Source organism: Lissotriton helveticus, chromosome 11, assembly GCF_964261635.1.
Source record: "Lissotriton helveticus chromosome 11, aLisHel1.1, whole genome shotgun sequence".
NCBI classification, from domain to species: Eukaryota; Metazoa; Chordata; class Amphibia; order Caudata; family Salamandridae; genus Lissotriton; species Lissotriton helveticus.
Window position 1 is genome coordinate 989,877,264 of NC_136072.1, and position 14,836 is coordinate 989,892,099.

Here is a 14,836-nt window from a genome sequence, read left to right on the forward strand (position 1 = left end):
AGCGAAGCCCTAGAACACATTTAAAAGTGGTTTATACTTATATTTGCTCTTTGAAGTATGTACAGGTAAAGGCTAAAAAATAAAGGCTTTCAAAATAATGATGTGTTGGTAGAAAACCCGTCAGGGGGCAACCCTACCCACTGCCGTCTGGCTCCTCAGCCACCTTATCCACAGCGTGCAGGCCAGGCGCCCAACGGCCATTGGACTCAAAGGGCTTCAGCCACCCCTGTTGTGTGTGGCAGCCTGGGATGAGACAGCTTCCCGGGCACACACAGCCGCACCCGAGCACTTCACAGGTCTTTAAAAGACCATTTAAACGTTAATTAGGCATTGTTGTTTCACCCTTTCTAAGAGCCCCTGCAGCTCCACTCTGCCTATTGCTTAAAGATCAGCCGCCTTCCCCTGAAATTCTTTCTTAGCCCCCCAGGAATTTGGCTCTAGTTGCGCCTCTGGTGCAGGCGCCCTTGCTGCCAACCTAAAGTTGCAGCAGCAATCTCCTTTCCATCGGCTTCTTTCAATGCATGGCCTATCCTACCACAAACAATGCAGCCGAGCTCAAGCTCCCACTGATACAGTGCTTCTATCAATCTGGTAGGTCTAAGAGAGGTACTGTGATATGCTCAGTTATTGTGCTCGGGGGAGAGAGTGATTGGCACCATTCTAAAGTATTTCCATAAAGAGTGGGAATAATTTAGGCCGTATGATGTGCTTATAGTGTTTATGGGTGCTGTTGGGAGGGTCTTGTGCTGCTTTGAAGTGTGAGTAGGAGGGAGGAAGTGAGTGCTATAGTGGGCTAATGGGGATCTGTGTATAAGTTCTACTACTGTGTGATTTGGATAACAGGAAGAGGGGCTGTGTGCATACTCATGTGTAAAGTGAGTTGAGTCCGGGGCAGTGACATGGTTATGAAGCAAGTTGTTGAGATTGGTTTGTGGTGCATGATTATTCCACGAGGGGGGTGTTACGGGTCAAGAGGTTAATAATAATCATGGAAGTTGAGCAATGAGTACAAATGTCACCAGCTGCTATACCTGTTTCACTGGATACCACATAATATATTTTTTTGTGTTTTCTTTGCGGGGATTAGAGAGTATTGTTTTTTTTTTCTTTGGCGGTAGGGCGAGTGTGATCCTGTTTTTTTTAGATTTTTTTAGAATCACCAAGCAGAAGTTTCTTGCCGTTGTTGTTGGGCAGACACCAGTAGAGTTCAGCAGTGTGGGAGTGTATTCGTTTACTATATTGACATATTGGGCTTTATTTGGCCTCAATTCACAGTACACAAGGTCCATCCCCGCTGTAGAACATTTAAAGGTCACTGCGTTTGCTCTGTGAGAGGAAAATTCACGAGTGGAGTTAGGCTGGTGTTCAAACGATCAGCAAATGTACACTTACTGCTATGAACAGGGTCTTTGGTTTCCAAGTATTTACAAACCCCATTGCTGTGAACGAAAACAGCTGCTTGGGGGAAGAGAGAAAGTAGATACAGAAAGCGGATTACTCCACACGACCTATCTCAATCCTAGTTTGTACTGGTAGATGAGACTTAGTCTGGAACCATGTTGGGTATGGGTAACATCTTCCTTTTATGCAAATGTACCTGTTAAACATGAATCCCAGTGTTTCATTTTGTAATACGGAGGCCGTTGAGTAGTAGTTAGCAAACAGCACAACTATATCTTTAAAAAACGGTGATATGTGTTCCAAACGTTTATATGTGGGAGCAGGTGAACCAAATGAAACACTTCCTTTGTGTTATATATAGCGTTCTCAAACTAGTGTCCTTCATAGTAGAGCACCTGTTCGAAGCAGAGTGTATCTCAGTGGTAGAGTTGCTACCTGGCCATTTTTTACCGGCATGACTAATTTCTTCAGGTCGTGCCCCTTAATGTCAGTAGCCTGCAAATATATAATGCCATAGAGCTGGTTCCCGTCTCCACTAATAGTGTTGGAACCATTGATTGGTAATGCAAGTGCTCTATTCTCACAATCACATTAACTGGTGCATGCTGGATGCAGTAGTTTCTGTAAATCTCATTGGATATGCCTGCGCATGTGATAGTGTTAAACACATGCACCTGAAACAAACAACACATGAAAAATGGCAAATACAAGGCTTTCAGACTACAGCAATACACCATCTTCAAAGTACGGGTGTCCCGACACAATTCCTTACCTGCAATTGCTCTATGCATTAGAAGTGGGTACTTTTCGCAGCACGTGGCTGAACCTCCATTAATCACACCTCTATTACCTGTCCATAATAGAACACACAGTCTTCTCTCTCACGGCACTCAGCAGTTACCTCACTTCAGTAATACCTCTCTAAGTCACCTCACTACAAAGCCAAGAAAATTAACACATTTGCTAGATCCAGACAAGTTTCTTTAAACAAAAAAAGGCAGTGGAATCCCCTGTACATAAAAAGGACAACCAACTCTGCCCATTATTTAAAGTAATTTGTTCCACCTCTCGGCTGCAAAAGGCATTGAATGTGCTTGCTGAAGTACTCTGCAAAGTGCTGTAGAGGCTGCTTTTTTTGTGTGCTGTAGATGTTCTGGCACTGTTTGGAAGTCCAACATGTGAGTAATTAGTGATAAATGGGTATGTCAGTGCCTTTCCTGCAGCGTGAGGTTTACAGAACACAGAAGCAAACCTGCACATACTTAACACCTGGTCCGATGCCTTCTGGCAATTAATCAAAGTATCAATCAATTTCTGACAAAACTATAATTATTACTAAGTGTGCTTATATAACCATTCATTTGAAGGCTTTTTCTCAACAGTATGTTAATAGTGTCTCCCGCCATTAATCGACCACAAACTTTAATGGCTAATGTAATGGATAATGTTCTTATTGGCTAAACACTTATACGGTCCTGAAGACGAGACCTATTGGCTATGCAAATGCTTGTTATTTGGGCCGTCTATACATCTAAATCTCAGTTTCCTTAAAAAAGGTATTGAAGTTCCGGGTCTCACTTGTCAAAGTCAAGTTACTTTTGTTATAAAACCACGTTTCCTTGTAAAGTTACAGCTGATTTTGCATTGCAGCGATTAACCATCGTCAAATATACAGAAATTACTCTCAAAGAGCTACAGAGCATTTAACATATTTTCAAGCGAAGGAAGAAGTATGTGCCAACTGCGAGGACCCTAAGTGAGCAGATCAGACAACTGGAGATGACGCATTTGTGTAAACACATATACTTTTTTCGTTCAAAGCTGGCATAAAGTTTAGGAATCACTGGTTACTCGAAGACATGGAACATTTTACCATACTTTTTATTAATACAAACCAGTGGCATAGCTTGGTCATGAAGAATGGGGGTAGGGGTGGGCAGATTTCCCAACAATCACTCTGGCATTGCAGACAGGAAGGGCGCATGAGAGGGTCTTTAGTGGTAGTGGAAAGGGAGAATATTGATAGGTGGGAGTACTAGGTGAGATAAAACACAATGGGCCATATGTAGGTAAATGGAGAATACCGAATCCTTAATACCGAATTTTACCAAATCGGTATTAAGGAATCGGTAAACGCGATGTACATAAAATTTCGTTAAAGTTTACCGATTCGTTAAAATTCGGTATTAAATACCGAATCAGAACGAATCGGTAAAAAATATAATTTAAAGAAAGGCAAATACCGAATCTGTGTTACAGTATCCATTACCGAATCGGAAATACCGATTCGGTAATTCAAAAAATCGTAATTTGTTGAATCAGCCAATCCTGATTCACCCAATTACCTCCCAAACAGGAAGTGGCCACACCCAGCCAGGTGCACAGGACCTGGAGCTCACAGTGAGGCAGGCAGGCAGGCAGGTGAGCTGAGGAGCCAGCAGCAACACAGCCATACAGCCACACAACCACAAGCAGGACTGAAATACTACAACAAGCATTGAAATGGCAAGCCAGGACAGGGAGAAGGAGGGAGGCGACAGAAAGAGAAAACTCAAGTTCAGTGACAAGAAGCTGGAGGTCCTGATCCAGGATGTCAGCCAAGAGCACCACAAGCTATTTGGAGCCCAGTCCCACCAAGTGCCAGAGTCACAGAAGAGGCAAATCTGGAGTGGCATCCGGGACAAAATCAATGCCTTAGTTGTGACCCAGCGCACCATAGAGGACATTAGGAAGAGGTGGTACGACCTCAGGAAGACAACAAAACTGAGAATGGCAGAGAGACAGAGGCAGGCTGGCAAAACTGGTGGAGGGAAAAATCGAGCCCCATCACCAACACCACTAGAACTGATGGTGGAGTCCACCATCCAGCCGGAGAGTGTGAGTGGCGTGGGAGACACAGACAGCTCCGCCAGAGCAGCTAGAAAACAAGGTAAAAAGCATGCCCAGCATGCTGTGCTACCCCCTCCCCAACCACAATCCCCATAGTGGCAAAGGGGCTCCCACTCCACCCCATGTCTTACTGGTTACCTAAATGCATTATGGGTGATGTAGTTAGAGGGAACTCATGAATAGGACAGTCAGGCTAGCAAACACAATAGCATGGTAAAGTAATTGGCTACGTCAGGACAACCACTGTGCTCTGTAGGCATGTTGTTTAATGTAATTCCATAGCAGACAGAGCAGTGAGTATATCTACATTTGTGTCATTACAGGTGAGTCATATCGCAGTGCAGCAGAGAGCAGCCGAGCTAAGTCAGCCAGGCCAGTGGGGAGGCAAAATGAAGACGTCAGCATGCCTGCAGGGACCACAAGCTCTGCGTCATCACAGCCATCTATTCCTCCACCACAGCCATCACCACAGCGCCAGGGAAGTCCGCAATCCCCTCTCACACAGTCCCCACTGCGAAGATCACCAACCACCCCACCACCACAGTCAGGCAGGAGGCATGCCGGGGCCACCCTCCAGCAGATGGAGGAGTCAGAGGAGGAGGGCAGAGGGGGCGAACAAAGTCCCATAAGAGATAGATCCAACAGGGAGAGGTCTGGTTCTGCATCCGAGGGTGCCCACATATCATACAGAAGCCGCAGGGCAAGGCTGGACAGTCTAGAAGCAGCCGAGCAGGGTGACAGTGTGTTTGCTGGACTGGAAGGCAACATGCTGAAGGTCCAGCGCCTGCAATGGAGAGAGATGAAGTCAATGCACAGGGAGGTGGCACACATAAACAAGCATATGCACAGGATGGAGAAGGGCATCAGTGCCATGGGGGAGAACTTGTGTGCAGGAATGGAGAGAGTAGCTACTTCGGTGGACAACCTCTGCAGCCAGCTTGAGCAGGACCGTCTAGCCAGGCGCAGGGAGAGACAGAGGCTCCAGGCATATACCAAGTCGGTGAACCGGCTGGCCACTGCAACATCACTGATGTGTCGCAGGTCCATCGCCATGCAGGAGGAGATGGCGCATTGCAGCAGGGATGTGGCCAGGGGGATGGTGTCCATGACCTCAGTGCTAGAGCAAATGCAGAATGCTAAGGTGGCCACAATGGAAGGGGGGGGGACAGTGAGGAGGCCACCAGCCGTGGTAGCATCACGCCCTCACCCACCGAGTGCAGAAGGCGTAGTGAACGTAACGTGCCTTCACAGGAACAGTCCAACACACCGGACAGTGTTGATAGGGAACGGTCACGGGCAGCGCGTGGCCGCAGGAAGTAAGGACCTATGGCTGTTACCATGCATGAGATGGGTGATGTAACCCATGTCCAATTGGACATTGCTCACAATACTGGGGTGTGCCTAATAACACCTTAACATGTAACTGTAACTGGCTCTGTGTCGTTACTCACTCAGAAATAGTTTGCCGTAATCTCTGTCTCCCATCATGTTCAATAGCAACACCTGCTGCGCAGGGCTCTGGCTGAGGGTTGTCCTCGTCCTCGTCCTCTGAGTCAGTCAGTTCCACTGCTGTTCCTTTTTTGTGGCCAGATTGTGTAGCATTGCACATGTAAAAAGTTATGGGAGGCCCCCTCTTCTTGGTTATGTGGGACCAGGGGGAAATTAACAGAAAAATAAGGGGTGTCCCTTTTTATCTGCAGGACCAAAATGGCCTGCTCCTCAATGTGGTTGTCCTATATATCTCCAGGCGCTCAGGGTTTGGGACCAGAACCAATGGTTTTATACAACATTCAATACTAAACCTTTAATATGTTAACGGACCATATGCACTATTTCCAGGTTTGCAAATGTACAATTCAAGAATTCAGGTTAAAATTAAAACAACTACTTGTCTGATGTCAGGTGTCTGAATTTATTTTTCATTAATGTAAAGGTAGGGACATGTCACATCGTTAAAATTACATCTCTATGTAGTCAACACTATACAGTTATATACATAATTCATGATTTAAAAACACATTTAATACACAATAAAAACGTTTAAGATACACAATATTACAATTACAAAAATCAATACAAAAGAATCACAATTTTTAGTCGACGCAGTGTTTCGGTTTTTCTTATCTCACACCTTCTTCAGGACTGATTCTAGAGAGATTTTTATTGAGAAACAGAAATTACTGTATGTTGACTATTATCACATTTTTTAAAATTTACAACATTAAGTTTGTCCTTATTACCAACTTGCTCAGACTCCATCAAATTATATCACATAGCCTGGAGGTTTACATAAAACACGGTACTGTTGCCCTCTTATCCCCTTCTTTGTACTTTTACTCTTTTACTTCACATTTTATCCTCTAAGTAGAGTTTCATACATTATTATCAACCCTTATTCAAGTGCCTGGAAGATATACAGGTTCATAGGTGCTAGTAAGACACGTATCATGTATGTTACCATGTTTCTTCTTAGGGTTTTTATCCCAACGTGGGGGTTTGACTATCCCCGGTAAGGGCCCAATACAATTGCCTTACCTTTATAACTAATCTTTATGCTTAGTTCCACCCAGATTTTTGGGTTATGTGATATAATTTGATGGAGTCTGAGCAAGTTGGTAATAAGGACAAACTTAATGTTGTAAATTTTAAAAAATGTGATAATAGTCAACATACAGTAATTTTGTATTGATTTTTGTAATTGTGATATTGTGTATCTTAAACGTTTTTATTGTGTATTAAATGTGTTTTTAAATCATGAATTATGTATATAACTGTATAGTGTTGACTACATAGAGATGTAATTTTAACGATGTGACATGTCCCTACCTTTACATTAATGAAAAATAAATTCAGACACCTGACATCAGACAAGTAGTTGTTTTAATTTTAACCTGAATTCTTGAATTGTACATTTGCAAACCTGGAAATAGTGCATATGGTCCGTTAACATATTAAAGGTTTAGTATTGAATGTTGTATAAAACCATTGGTTCTGGTCCCAAACCCTGAGCGCCTGGAGATATATAGGACAACCACATTGAGGAGCAGGCCATTTTGGTCCTGCATTGCACATGTAGCAATTATCCTGCAACATTTGATGGGGCTGTACAGACGTGCACCTCCAGTTTTGTGGAGGCAACGGAATCTCCTTTTGAGCAATCCAAATGTGCGCTCCACCACGTTGCGTGTGCTACTATGTGCCACATTGTATCTCCTCTCCCTTGGGGTTGCTGGGTTGAGATATGGTGTGAGTAGATAAGGCCGGAGGGCATATGTGCTGTCACCTATGTACAGATGTAAGTGGCATTAATTTGTGTGACCAACAGCTTTAGCCAGGGTGTACATCAGGGTGTGTCACATTTACTTACCTAGTATGTATCCGTCTCCAAATTCACCTGCAAGCAGACGTGTATGGATGCCACTGTTCCGGAAGATGTACGCGTCGTGGCTACTCCCGGGGAATTTGGCCACGATGTCAGTAATTATGTACTTGGCATTACATGTCACCTGTACATTGATGGAGTGGGTGGATTTGCGGTTCCTGTATATGTATTCACTTGCTGCAGGTGGGCAGATGGGTATATGGGTCCCATCGATGCAGCCGATGACGTGTGGGAAGTGTGCAATTTGGTAAAACTCCAGCTTGGTCCTCTGCAGCTCCGCCTGTGTACTGGGGAAGGAAATGTAATGTTCCATTCTGTCCATCATGGCATCTAGGAAGGTGTTGAAGAAACGGGATAGACAGCTCTGTGACACTCCACCCACTGCAGCTATCACACCCTGGAAACTTCCTGATGCAAGGCGGTGCAGGCAGCAGAGTACCTGGACATGGGTCGGGACAGCGTGGGCCCTTGGTGTCTGATGCTCCAGATAGGGTTTTAGGTCCCGTATTAGGTCCAGGATGGTATCAGGGTGCAGTCTGTATCTTTCATGGATTTCTGCTTCTGTCAATTGGAACAATGTGATGCGCAATCTGTACCCTGCTCTTCCCGTCTCCAGATCCTCACTCCTGCTGCTCTCAAGCGTAGCCGCCTTGCTATGAGGTAGAGGCCCGCCATTGTGTTCACACAGATGCATTTTCGGCCTGTTTTTATGCACTGCACCTGATTACCACATGCTCCTGAAAAGTGGTAAATACCGAATCGTTATTACCGAATCTGGTCATATTCGGTATTAACGAGGTTTGATACATCGCTTTTTTGGAGATTATTCCGATTCGTTATTTCCGAATCGGTATTCTTTGTTTCGGTAAATTTAAATCGGTAAATAAGGAATCGGTAAATTTTTACCGATTCGTTATTATCGATTCAATTCGGTATTACGTACATCTCACATGGCTAAATACCGGTCGGTAACGCCGAAAAGTGGCCTTTTTCGGTGTTACCGACCGGTATTTGGCCACCTACATATGGCCCAATGTTTGGTAAAATTACCAACACTTTTCAATACTTTCAAAACAGAGAGAAGGGTAAAGTGTGTGTTTTTGTCTGTGTGTATGTAAACATTCCTTTTGAAATCCGACAGACTCCTCACCATAGCCGACTGAAAGCACATGTACCCAACTAATTACCAGAAAATAAATGTATTATGGGGAGTGTAACACCCCAAACAACCCCTCTCTCCCCAAAGCGAGGCCCCTGATGGGAGCCCAGGTCTGAAGCAGTGATCTTCACAATACATCGAAAAAGAGTGTACTCAATTTGTCGTGACTCAATGTGACCTCACTTTCAAATGTTTTTAAAGATAGCTATGTAACATTTGCATTGACTAACTTGTTTTCCAGGTGCAGATTTCAAATAAAAAGATTTAAACCTAAAGATGCAGTGCATTTGAATGTAAGTAACTATTGCTATTTTCCATAAGATAATTCATTGAAACCAGCTACCCTCTGTCATAGAATAGCATGGAAGTATATCTTTTTGGGGCAATTACACGTCATTGGTCAGGTTGCGACTAATGGAAAATGTTTGCTTATTTGTAAATCAATTTTTTTTTAAAGGAAAAAAGAAAATTATATAAGATGGCTGTTTGTTTGATTTATTTCTGACAACCAATAAAAACAGAATACTACATCGAAAATGGCTCCTGATTTGGGGATTTCTTACCCCAGGATTTTACGTATATACACTGGGCACCAAACTATCACATGTTTCAAATAACCCACTTTAATCCAGTGGCCCTTGGGTAAAGCCACCTGATAGGCAAGTGCCACATCAAGAATTGGGTCCTGTCCCATTGAGTGTGAAACCAGACAGACCCACCCCATGAATAGTTAAAAAAGATGACAACCTGACTTTCAAATGTTTGTAAAGATGCAGTGCATCTGAATGTAAGTAACTATTGCTATTTTCCAGAAGATAATTCATTGAAACCAGCTACCCTCTGTCATAGAATAGCATGGAAGTATATCTTTTTTTGGCAATTACACGTCATTGGGCGGGTTGCGACTAATGGAAAATGTTTGCTTATTTGTAAATCAATTTTTTTTTAAAAGGAAAAAAGTAAATTATGTAAGATGGCTCTTTGTTTGATTTATTTCTGACAACCAATAAATACAGAATACTATATCGAAAATGGCTCCTGATTTGGGGATTTCTTACCCCAGGATTTTACGTATATGCACCGAGCACCAACCTATCACATGTTTCAAATAACCCACTTTAATCAAGTGGCCCGTGGGTAAAGCCACCTGATAGGCAAGTGCTGCATCAAGAATTGGATCCTGTCCCATTGTGTGTGAAACCAGGCAGACCCACTCCCTTAATAGTAAAAAAAGAGGACAACCTGCTGTACTTTCGCCGGATCTCTAAAGGAAGAGTGCTGGTTTATTTGTCTTCTCTACTTTTCCCCAGGGCTCTTCTGTGCCTATATTTGCCTCACAGTTTTTGGAAATCAACTGAAAGAACTACTGAGGCAAATCACTACAAAGTCACAAACTCTTTGGACCACAGCAGGTACGCTCAGATTTGAGTATTGAAGTAAGGGTGAGTTCTATCTCATGAAGCTAGATTCAAAATGTGTTTTTATTTTGCTTTTTCGAACAGGGACAGCAGGCCTCCTATCTTCAGAAGCAAACATACAATGTGAACAAGGCCTGTAGAATGATCTAATTTTCTCCAATTTCCGCCCATGACTCAGCTAATTTGACCAGGTGTTTTAAAATCTCACTATTGAAATCAGAAGAGGCACATAGCAGTGAGAAGCATAACAGAGCCTTTCCGACGACAACCCTTTTTAACATCGAATTGTTATTCATTTGCGGAGTTTACCATCAAATGTAAGTTTGCTTCCTAAACCTAGAATATACTCTCCTCGAATCGTGAATCACTTGAATGTGCATTAGCAACTTTTATGTTTTGCTGATTTTGATTGTCTTTGTGGTTCTGTTAACTGTGTTAGGTAGAACTTGGAACATCACTCTTTTCTAGACACTGTCAATAATCCTGCTGAACCCTCGAGAGTAAGAACTACTGCTAGCGAGGCAAGTGTTGTTTTTCCTACGTAAAAAAAATTGCTCACGACACGTTCCTTGGCTTTGCATTTAACAAGTGGTAGCAATATATTATCGCTCAAACCCCACAACTCACAAAAGTGCTAAGTGACATTGTGCATAAGTTCCACCCAGTACGTGTATACAGAATACTAACAGCAAAATCCAGAAGGGTTTGTTGATGAGGTTCATCTAATAGCCCAGGTTACAGATGGTGACATTTCGTCCTGTGAAAAGTGGCCCATGTCAAGAGACTCGCATGCAACATGTGGCGCTCCAGTCCGTGGTAATCAGCTGCGGTGCGGCGTTTGTCACAAGCATCAACTGGATGCCAGGGCGGGTGAGTGCAGGGGTGTTTCAGGAAGCACTCAACTGAGAACTTGAGGCAGCCAGGGGGCAGTCAGTCCTGGGGTTAGGGTGTGAACGGCTCCCAACTTTTGTCGGACGGCTGGTGCTAATAAACTGGAGTAGTTTACCCACATTTAGCACAGCCCTGAAGTTGGTGAGCAGCCCTGCAGCTTCGGGGTGCATCCACCGTACTGTGGTACTGGTAGGCAGTGCTCGAGAATCCTACGGTACTGAGGGGTGACACTAAGCCGACCGGTGGCGTTAGAACAGACCTTAACATAATCGTAGCTGACATGGAGCCTCACCTGCAGGTTGGAACAGTCCCAGCAGAAAACCACCTGCGGAACAATGGTCCCTTAGACAGAGGGAGAGACTCAGTTCAACACGAGGCAAATGAGTGGTGGAAAACGGCAATCGCCCCTTGTGAAGTACGGTTCAAAGTTCCGCGAAGTACGGTGGGATCATAAGTTGCAGCCTTTCGAGTCACAGCGAGCTGTTTTTCTTTCTTACCAAAGCCCACATATTAGCGATTAGACGAGTCCATCGATCCAGACAACATATGTGTCAGCTACAATCAGCGCAAAAAGAGAAAGTTGAAATGAGACAGGAAAGCCCTTGATTGAAAGCCCGTTCACAGCTTGGGGTTTCCTACCCCCGGCCCTGGAGAAAGAAAGAGTCGCCGATGTGACTAACCGGAGCCGACCGGGGGAAGGTGCTCCTTGGCAGGCAGTGCCGCGGCCTCTTCATCGGAGGGCGGGAGCAGCCCCTTCTCCGGCAGCTTGACGGTCGAAACTTCAACGTTGCCATTTCCCCCAACGACCAAACTTCATGACCTTGTAGCCGCGCCAGCCGCACATTACCAGATAGAACTTGAGAAGCAGCAGAGGGGCGAAGCACAGAGCCAAGAAGGTTGCGGGGCCTCGTGAGTGAGGTGGAAACAGGGGCACCTCAGCGGCCTTTCCAAAGACCGGGTCGTTAATGCCGTACAAGTAAAGTGCGTTGTAGGGCCACCTCCAGTTCAGGTGCTCCATGAAGCCCAGCCAGGGCGGAGTGCTCACGAACAGGCTGCAGATGCTGAAGAAACCGATGAATAAATCGAGGGCCAGGAAAGTGAGGAAGGGCAGCCAGTGTGACGGGCTGTTAATGACAATCGCGTGCATCGCACCCACGGCCATCAGCACCAGTAGCACACAACACAGAAAGGACAGCAGCACCGCTGCAAACGTCATGTCTGTAAAATGAAGCCTAAATGTTACACCTACGACTGAGAGCACGAGGCTATGTGCTAAACGAGCCACCATCCGCTCCCCCAAGCCACTCGGGAACGGAGTGGGAATACTTATCCAGCCGCCGTCTCTCATTTTAGCTACAACAGAGGAATATGTCGAAACACGTCCGTCGCTGCCGAGAGTCGGCGACACTCTGCTGCTGTCAGAGACTGAGTGTCACAAAGGCCGACAAGTTAAACGTCAGGCACTGTGTGATTGGCAGCCTCTAAGCACCGCCGCGGGAGTCCCCGCCCGGGTACTGCTGTTACAGTACAGATCGGCGCGCGCCACATGTTCCATTGGGGCTTGGGGGGGGGGGGGGGGCGCGACCGGAGGGAGGCTCGCCCCCCCCCCCCCCCCCCCCCGGGATTTTGGGGCACCGGGAGGAAGGGGAGGGGAGGAATAAAAAGGGGACACAGGAAGGGACTTTGGGCTGGTTGGGCTGGGCGGCGGTTTTTGGGCTCCTTTTGGGCTGGGAGGGTTAATAGGCGGCCATTTTGGGTCACTGGTCACCATTTCATGGGACAGTGACCCAGCAGGGGGGGGGGGGGGGGGCTAGGAGAATTTTGTGGTGAATTTAGTTTTGGTGCGGAGTTATAGGTAAATTGTGTTGGTTGCTCTGGGGGGTTAGCGGTAGTGACAAGGGGCGGGATCGCGTGGCGGTGTGCAGGTCGCGGCGTGGTGCGCGAAGAGACGTTGCTGAGGTACAGGAGGAGGCGGGCTGTCAGCGCGGTTACTGGCGAAGGTGGATGACGCGTTAGCTGATCCCCGAGTGCGGGACGCACTTCGCCTCCTCAGCGAGGCGGGCAGGACGGACCTTCTGAAGAGCGACCTGAGGGTAAGGCCACCGCGGCGCGCTGCAGATGGCGCCGCGGCGGCGGTGGCGGCTTGCGAGCCGCCTAGGTCTCGCGCTAAGAAGGGGGAGGGGGCGGGAGCACCGAGGAGAGTGGCGCGCGGTGGCGGCCAGAGGGCGGCTGGGGCGGCTAAGAGGGGAGGGGGGCCGAGACCTCAGCGTGGCGGCCGGAAGAAGGCGCCTTTGAAGTTTGTGCAAGGCGCGGATGGCCTGGGGGGGGCGGGGGGAGGCGGGAGGTTGCAGGGGGGAGCGCAGGTGGACGGTATTGAGGTGGAGAGAGTTGAAGGGGGTACAGGTGGGGCAATGGCAGCGCGGGGGGCGAAGCGTAGCTCCAAGGGAGGGGGGTTGGAAGGGGACAGGCGACGATGGAAGGGGAGGGAGGGGTGCATGGTCAGGCGGTGGGGGCCGGGGGGGGGACGGAGGGGGTGGAGGGAGTGGTGCCCGGGGGTGGGGTCGGTGGGGCAATGGGGGAGGGGGAGGCAGGGGGGCAGGGAGTGACAGGGGGGAATCGCCACTCATGATTGAGGAGTCGGAGGGGGGGGAAGAGGAGGGAGATGGAGGTGAGAGTGAGCTGGGGGGGAGGACTCCGCAGATGACGACATTGCGCCTCCCAGTAGGGGGGGTTCCCCGGGGGGCGGGGTGCGGGGTGCGCGGCACGGAGGGGGAGCGAGGGGTGGCAGTGGGGGGCCGACCGGGGGTCCGGGCATGCATCAAGCGTTGGGGGCGGACGGTGGATGGGGGAGGGGGCGGGGGGGCTCGGCGGGGGAGGTTACGAGGCAGGTGGAGCGGCAGGGGGTAGCGGAGGGGAGACGTTGGGATGGGGCGGTTGGGGGGGTTCAAGGGGAGGCACGTGGGAGGGCCAGGGCGGGGCGGGGAGCGGGGGGTGGGGTGAGAGTGGGTGGGGGGGGCGTCCAGCGCGGCGAGGAGGGCATTCTGCGGCGGGGGGGAGTGGGGGCTGGGGAGGTAGCAGAGAGGGTTTTGCCCCGGCATGCTGGACTTCCCCGTTTTTCTCTTGGCAGGAGCAGTCGGGTAGGGGCTCGGGTGAGCAGCATGCGGCTCCACCCCGCCGAGTGGATGGGCCGGCTCTGCCTAGTACGGGCGGTCGCGCTCCAACGAGGGACCTGGTGTGGACAGACGACCGATGGATGGGCCATAGCTCTCCGATGCCCCCCTCCCGATGGGTCGATCCGGCCGCCGGGGGACGGGGATGGAGCAACGATGTGACGGGTTACTCAGCTTACCACCAAGAGAGTAGGAGGAGAGTGAGTGTGGACTTAGGTACTTTGATGACGGAGTGTAGGGATAAGGCAGGTCTAAGCAGGGTGTCCACAGGAAGGTTTTTTGCTGTCGGAGAGGGGAGTGCGGAGATGGAGTCAGAGGAAGAGGGGGAGCTGCGGGAGGACGGAGGGGAGGTCAGTAATGTTGTTGGCAGTGTTTTGCAGGAATGCCCCCGGCAAGTGGTGCCGCGAGTGACGGCCCCCCAGCTGAAATGGTTAGGCGGCGGGATCCGGTGCGGACGCCAGCCTTGACGCCAGGTAAGACCAGTACGGGGTCGGGGAGTGGCTTGGGCGCGCCTCATGGAGGCAAG